At 42.1% G+C, this 7,976-nt stretch overlaps 1 long non-coding RNA gene across 1 annotated transcript; it reads left to right on the plus strand.

Annotated features, from left to right (window-relative positions):
* Nucleotides 1-301: 301 nt before the first annotated feature.
* LOC115473753 lies at nt 302-5,324 on the plus strand. Its single transcript, XR_003942739.1, has 3 exons — nt 302-538; nt 3,846-3,921; nt 4,928-5,324. It is a non-coding gene; the product is annotated as an uncharacterized LOC115473753 (long non-coding RNA).
* The last annotated feature ends 2,652 nt before the right edge of the window (nt 5,325-7,976 follow it).

Raw genomic sequence — 7,976 nt, forward strand, 5'->3', positions numbered from 1 at the left:
GCACCTAATGCCTGACAACTTTGCGCCTTCTAAAACAGACTTCTTTATTCTGCTGCAAAGCTGGGTGCTGTAGTCCCTTCCTCTACCATTTTATTTATTTATAACATTTATAATCTGCAAATTACAATGTGGATCCCAACAAACTTACATAGTAAAATTATTTCAGCAAACTAACAAATTCAACTATCATAAAACACCAGACACATAAGAACAGACATAGGACAAGAATGGACTGAAAAAAAACTAGGGCAACCCTATTTATAGCATTATTTAACTAAATACCTTCAGCTGCCTTCTAAATGTTGATTAGTTTGCTAAGGAACAACATTATTGGAAGACAATTCTACATCTCTGGCCCTGAAATTGAGAAGCAATGTGCATGAGTCTCTGCAGAGTGAACTTTGTACAAAGAGGGCATAGACAAACATACACCCTCTGAGTGCAATGGCCTTGATGGACAGTAAAACAGTAAACCTTCAATGATAACAGAACTCACGAGGGAAAGGGTGATGCTGGATCTGGTGTTTCTAATGTCCAGGTGAGTGCCTACCTAAGCAATAGTGATTATCATACAATATGGTTTGACATAAGAGCTAACATGACCTGCCTACATACAAAACTCAAAATACTGGATTTCAAACATGCTGACTTTAGTAAAATGGGGGAGTACCTGAAGAAATAGCTGACAGGATGGGTAGACACAGAAGTGGAAGGGCAGTGATCCATGCCGAAAGCAGCTATTTATAGAGCAACAGATCTTTATGTTAAAAATTAAGCAAAAGCAAGGACAAAAGGAAACCTATATGGTTCTCCAAACAACTGGCTGATAAAAATAAAGGCAAAAGAGGCAGCTTTTGAAATACAGAAGAACACAAAAAAAAGGAGCACAGAAAAGATTATTGGGTAAAACTCAAGCAAAGAGGAAAATATGGTTAGCAAAAGCATAGGCAGAAGAAAAAGGGCTAAAGAAATTAGGAGAGGTGACAAGCCTTTTTTCTTTGTTGGGGAAAGGAGGGCTAGAAATGGAATTGTAAGACTGAAAGCTGATGACTCCCACCCACTGTGTGGACACTAATGAGGAGAAAGTGGTTGTGCTAAACAAATGCTTCTGTATTCATGGAAGAAAATCCTGGAGATACTGCACCATTCACAGAAGAAATATTTATATGCAATTTGAAAAACTGAAAGTAGACAAAGCCATGGGTCTAGATGGGATACATCCAAGAATATTGAGGGAACTTAGAGAAATCTTGGCAGATTTATTTTAATTGATCCTTGGAGACAGGATAGGTACCACAGGACTGGAGAACAGCGGATGTGATCTTGCTTCACAAAAATGGGGACAGGGAAAAAGTAGGAAACTACAGGCTGGTAAGCCTTACTTCAGTGGCTTGAAAAGTAATAGAAACTCTGCTGAAGGAAAAGATAGCAAACTTCCTAGAATCTAATGGACTACAAGAACTGAGGCAGCATGGTTTTACCAAAGAAAAGTCCTGCCAAATGAATCTGATTAATTTCTCTGACTGGGTGACTAGAGAACTGGATAAAGGACATGTGCTAGATGTAATCTACTTGGATTTCAGCAACGCTTTATATATATATATATATATATATATACTAGTAAAAAGGCCCGTTTCTGTAAGAAATGAAACGGGCGCTAGCAAGGTTTTCCTTGAGTGTGTATGTTTGCGAGAGTGTGTGTGAGACTGTGTGAGAGAGAGAGTGAATGTGCGACGTGTGTGTGTTAGAGAGAGTGAGACTGGGTGCAGAGTGTGTCTGTGAGAGAGTGTGTGCCATGAGCCCCCCCCCCCCTCTCCTCCGAGTTCCATGGGTCGTCCCCCTCCCTCGAGTTCCAGGGTCGTGCCCCTCCCTCCGAGTTCCAGGGTGGCTGCCTCCCTCCCTCTGAGGTCCAGGGTTCATTCCTCCCTCAGAGTTCCAGGGTCATCCGTCCCCTCCCTTCCTTCTCTGAGTTCCAGGGTCATCTCCTACCTCCCGAGTTTCAGGTTCCACCTCCCTCTACAAGTTTTGGGGTCTCCCTCCCAGTTTCAGGGCCCCCTCCCTCCCAGTTCTAGGGTCATCGTCCCTTTCCTCCCTCCGAGTTCCAGCCGCATTCCTTCGAAATTTGTAAAATCATCTGTTTCGGTGGCCGAAAGTAGCGTTATAAAGGGTGCCTCGGCCCTTCTCTCTCTCTTAGCTCTGGTCCGCCCTCATTGTGGAAACAGGAAATGAGGGCGGGACCAGAGCTAACAGAGAGAGAAGGGCCCGAGCCTGCACGCCTGGGGGGCGTGGTGTTGAGGCAGGGGCGGGGCCTTGTGCTGCTGTTGTTCGACCTGGGGTGTGGTGTTGCGGCGATGGCGGCAGGGGCAGGGCCTCGTGCTGCTGACGTACCCAGAACTAAGTGACGTCGGTTTAGTTGCTGCAGCCAGAGAGCATGAATGCCTCAGCCACGCAGTCAGCTTCAGAACGTTGGAGGTGCGTTTTATTATATAGGATATATATATCTTTACTGAATCAAAAGTAGGAACAAAGTTGCACAAATCCAACACCAATAAAAACACACACATAGGTTCAACTGTAAAGCAAGCTGTGTACAACTGTTCAGAAAAGAGTGTTATATGCTAGGACATGTCAGTTAAATGTTCCTCCCTTGTCGTTAATTCGTTCTTCCCCAAGTAACAAACCACATCCTCCCCCTCCCTCCCCTCCCAAGCCTCCACATCACACGCACCCAGTGTATGTCCCTAGCTAAGGGTCCCTGGGTTCATTATGAGCCTCTCCCAGGTTCTAGTTAGAATAACTTTTCCATATTTCTCAGTATAGCCTATGTCTTCTTGACACCGAGAGTATTGGAGAGACACCCACTCTGCAATTTCCTTCATGAGGTTGTGCCACGTTAGTTTGGAAGGGGGTGTTGGGTCTGCTCAAGAATGTAAAATGCACTTTTTAACTAACAGGGTTGCTGTCATGATGAACTGCCATTGCACTTCATTCAGACCCTCACTTCTAAGCTGTCCGTCATCGCACAATAGTATCGCAGTATAGGACCATTCAAAATGGCAATGCAGGGTCTGTTCAGTGACCACCAAGGAATGAGACAACTGTGAGAGCACGGGGCACTCCAAAAAAGAGTGGAGAAGAGTTCCCCTGGCAGAGCAGCATTTTATGCATGTATCATCATTCCAAAGGCCCATATCTCTCCCGTGCTGTCTAGTGATATCTGCTGCTGCCTGCAGCGCTTCCACACAGAGGTGAGAGGCGCTGTCAGGTCAGTGCAGGGGGCCCGGCACGGAGGGGGGAGGGAGTGGCGGCGAGGAGGGTAGCTGGAAATCTCACCCGTTTTTACAGGCTTAACGGGTAGTATAGGTATAAATTTAGGCCTGCTATTCATTTACCTAAATTTATGAGCCTAGTACTGAAATCAGTGATACACTCCTAATTTCTTTTTCCTGTCCTAAATCTGCTCCTGTTGCTACCCACTTTTTATAAATTTAGTAGTTTAGTGAATGTTTTAGTATTAGGTCAATTTCTGAGCATAACCCTCAAAGTTAGGAGTATAAATCCTTTGAATATTGGGCCCTGAGGGAATAGTAAAGTAAAGTCATGAGTACTACGCAGAAAGTAAGCTGGGATATGCAGGGTGACAAGTGACGGTAAATATAGAGAGGAAAAAAATACAATACCTTGTAAGTTAGCGTCAGGATTTTAAACTCTATTCTAAAACTAACTGGTTTTAATTAAAGACATTCACAATATAGCTATGAAAAGGGTAGTACTAATAATAGAATAATAGATGATTTCAATATGCCAGGTGTTGATTGGTACATCCTTATTGTTGGGTCATCTAGAAATGAAGAACTGTTCTAGAAGCTGGTAATGGAATGCACACAAGATGGGGCATACTGGACCAAATGCTTACAAATAGTGAGTGTGTTTCTGATGTTATAACGGGTGATCATCTGGCATCCAGTGCTCACCAGATGATGTGGTTCAATATTAAGACACATGGGGAGAGGGCTTTATTAAAAAATTAAGATTCTAGACTTCCAAAAACTAATTTTGTTATGATGGAGGAATACCTCAAAGAGTTGTTAGCTGGACTGGAACGTCTAGGGGAAGTAGGAAAGCAGTGAGCACAACTGAAAGGAGCTATTTTAAATAAATAAGTAAGTAAATAAAAGTAAGATGAAAAGAAGGCCACCTTGATTCTCAAAAGAAGCTGAAAAGGTAAGGAAAACTCCCTCTATATTGAAAGCTATTTAACTGGTCAGAAATGGCCACTGACTGGTTAATAGCATTCTGGCAACTAACTGAATATCAGCTTGAGATAACTGGTTATCTCCACTGAATATTTGCGGTCAGTGTTGAAAATTCAACTGGCTATATCGTGCGATAACCGGCAATATTCAGCACTGACTGGCTAAGTTTAGCAGGCAAATTAGACCGCAAAAAATAGCAGTTCTATCTTTATCCGCTATTAACTTAGCTGGCCAGCACTAAATATTTGCTTAGTTGGTTAAGATGACGCCAGCCAAAAGAAAAAAATATATTCAATGCCGGTCACTGGAAATGGCCCATCATTGAATATCCGGGGTCAGCACCGACCACGGTACTTATGCAGGCTGCCTCCTGCTGGCTGAATATCGATCACAAAGAGATTAGTCTTTATAAGCTACAAGAGTTTTCAGAAAGACGAAGACAGGCAACAATATCTGGAAAAGTTAAGAGAAACTGATAAAGAAAGCTAAGATGCAAATAGAAGAGAAAATAGCCAATATGGTAAAATGAGGAGACGACATTTTTTTTTAGATATGTAAGAGATAGAAGGAAATGCAAAAATGGCATTGTGAGGTTGAAGGGGAGGAATATGTAGAAACTGAGAAGAATAAAGCAGAATTACTTAACAAATATTTCTTTTCTCTGTTCACAGATGAAGGACTGGGAACAGGACCACAGAAGACAAATGCAAATAGGAATGAAAGCGTGGTAGACTTTGAACGATTTTCAGAAGATTGTGTTCATGAAGGGTTAGGTGAACTAAAGGTAGAGAAAGCAGTGGGGCCAGATGGGATACATCCAATGGTATTGAAGCAACCTAGGGAAGTTCTGGTGGCTCTATTCTCTGACATTTTCAATGCTTCTTTAGAGTCAGAAGTGGTCCCGGAGGACTGGAGGTGGATGTGATTGCTGTCCACAAAAGCTGAAGTAAAGGAGGAGGTTGGGAACTACAAGGCTAGTTAGTCAGACCACTGTGATGAGTAAATTAATAGAAATATTTCTAAAACAGAGGATAGTGTAGTTTCTCATAGCCAATGTTATCAACAGAAATCAAACAAAATAAAACATGGAAAAGAAAATAAGATGATACCTTTTTTATTGGACATAACTTAATACATTTCTTGATTAGCTTTCGAAGGTTGCCCTTCTTCGTCAGATCGAAAATAAGCAAATGTGTTAGCAGATAGTATATATAGAGAAACATCAAAGCATTACTTTGACAGTCTGACAGAGTGGGAGGGTGGGGGTATGCATGGGGACATCAAAGCATTTCATTGATATTCTAACAGGATGGGTGTTGGTAGGTGAGAGGAGGGTAATAAACAGAGAAATAAACAGAGAAATACAGTTTTATGGTTTATAATGGGTTAGAAAAACCCAGATCCTTATTAAGTCCTGTTTGTTGGGTGTCAAAATATTCAATCATTCTTATTTCAAAGGTCTTACGTTCCTGTATTGTTTTAAAATTACCTTTCAGTATTCTTACTGTGAAATCACTGGTGCAGTGTTCTGGTCTTGTAAAGTGTTGGCCCACAGGGGTGGGGGCTATTTTCATGTGATATCTGTGCAGATTGAATCTTGTCTTAAGCATCTGGCCTGTTTCTCCAATATAGCATCCTTCGTTACATTTTTTACAATTTTTACAATGTTACATTTTTACATTTACGTTACATAGCATAGGGTGCTGAACTGGTGGCATAGTTAGACTGACTGGACAAAACTTCTATATGAAGGAAGCCCGTCCCTCATTATTCAGTAGCTTTCTGTGAAATAGGCAAGTGCATTTTTATAATATACCACTGAGGTTCACAAAACAAAAGGAGCAAGTTCCCACTTGCCATCTTTTTCTTTTGATATAGGCACAGGAAAAAAAAAGATGTTAAATGCTCCCAGGTTTCAACCTAATAAGTTTTTTTTTTTTTTTAAGTTGTGCTTATAAATAATAAGTCTGATTGTTGGCCACCAAAACAGACATCATGTTATGAAAATCAGGTGCTTCTTTACTAGGCAAAAAACAAACATTCTCTTCACGAATACAGGAGTCCCTATAACCAGCCCCTCCAAAAGACACAATGATTTAAAATGTAGAACAAATTAGTACTCTAACCGATGAACCAATTCTTCCTCTGTGCATGACCATATGCTGCACAAGCCTGCATGTTTAAAAATATGAGATCAAATAAAAATGCTACCAACAATAAAAAAAAAACATAACTTGGATAGAGCAGCTGCTAGATTTGCTTACTTTGTTTTGGGCAAACAAGGATATTGGCTACACGGAGAAGAGGGAAAGGGAGACCTACCTAATGGCTTCGACTTTTTGATGTCAAGTTCCTTGTTCATGCTGCTGCCTCCCCAACTTGGCTGCAACAAAAAAGCTGTGCGAGGGGCCACAGCCCCATTTGCGCCACGCGCCTCTCAGAAGCGGAGCCAGGTTGATGTCGCAGGGAGAGCGAAAGTGGACTTCCGTCGGCGCACATTTTCAGTGCAACACGACAAAAAAAATAGGCACCGGCAGAACTCTGTTTGCTGCTCCCCTGGCGCCTCACCTAGCTACGCCACTGGCACCTCTGCCAGTTTCCTTCCTCCACTCCGCTCCATCCCATCCCAAACAGGAAGTTACATCTTGGAGGTGGCGAAGGGAAATAAGCAGAGGTGGCAATGGTGTGCAGAGGGCTATGGCCCAGCTGACGCATGGCTTCATTTTGTTGTAGCCAAGTTGGGGAGGCAGCGGCGCGAGTCAGTCAGCAAGGGGAAGGGAAGCTCGTGGTTCCTCCAGGCTGCCGCAAACTGAAGAAGACAGCGGCCAGGAGGAAAAGTTAGTGACACAGGCGCCACTTTCTCCTACAGTCTGTTTGGGGGAGTGACTGCTTCCTTTGCACCCCCCCCCCCCCCTAGCTATGTCACTGGGATGTTTGTGCATGCTGATTTGTACACAATTTAGCCAAATCTTTTAATGAACTCTTGTGATTTTGTTTGCAAGTTAAAATCAGTAAAAACAATTTAAAAAAATTAATAAATATTAGATATACAAAAAATATTTCCAAAAAGATCACATGAAAGGACTAAGGGTCCTTCTTTTCAAGGAAGATTGGGATGAATTGGCTATTTTTCCATCTGACATCTCCAACAAGAAAGCTTCCTCAGAAGTATACCCAGTGCTGTTGCACTGGGTATACTTCTGAGGAAGCTTTCTTGTTGGAGACTTGACCATGAACTTTCCTGTATTCCCAAGTAGTGTGGAAGTAGTGTGGAAAATACATAGTTTGAACAACTTACGATATTTTCCATACAGCACTGAGAGCTTCTGCAATGGGTATTGACACCCAGAGACTCACCTGGCTTCAAGCTTCAAACCAAAAGCATGATAAGCTTGCTGACTTGCCATGCTGGGGAGAGAATCTCTTCAGAGATAAAGTGAAGCTACAGCTTTCTTTCCTTTGAAAAAAGGTTTGTTTCATGTGCATTAATAACTTTCAAATATTTAAACATCTGTATCATATCTCTCTTCTAACTCCTCTCCACTATGGTATACATATTTAGGTCCTTATTCTCAGCTCATATATATTTTGGTGCAGACTCCACACCAGTTTGGTTGCCTTTCTCCCTCCTGTCTGAGATTTGCCATCATATTTTCAGTTCATGGCTGTCAGTGTTTTTAAAGCCACTGACTGATGCAGGCTGAATCTAACACAGATATT

Source organism: Microcaecilia unicolor, chromosome 7 (genome assembly GCF_901765095.1).
Source record: "Microcaecilia unicolor chromosome 7, aMicUni1.1, whole genome shotgun sequence".
Taxonomy (NCBI): domain Eukaryota; kingdom Metazoa; phylum Chordata; class Amphibia; order Gymnophiona; family Siphonopidae; genus Microcaecilia; species Microcaecilia unicolor.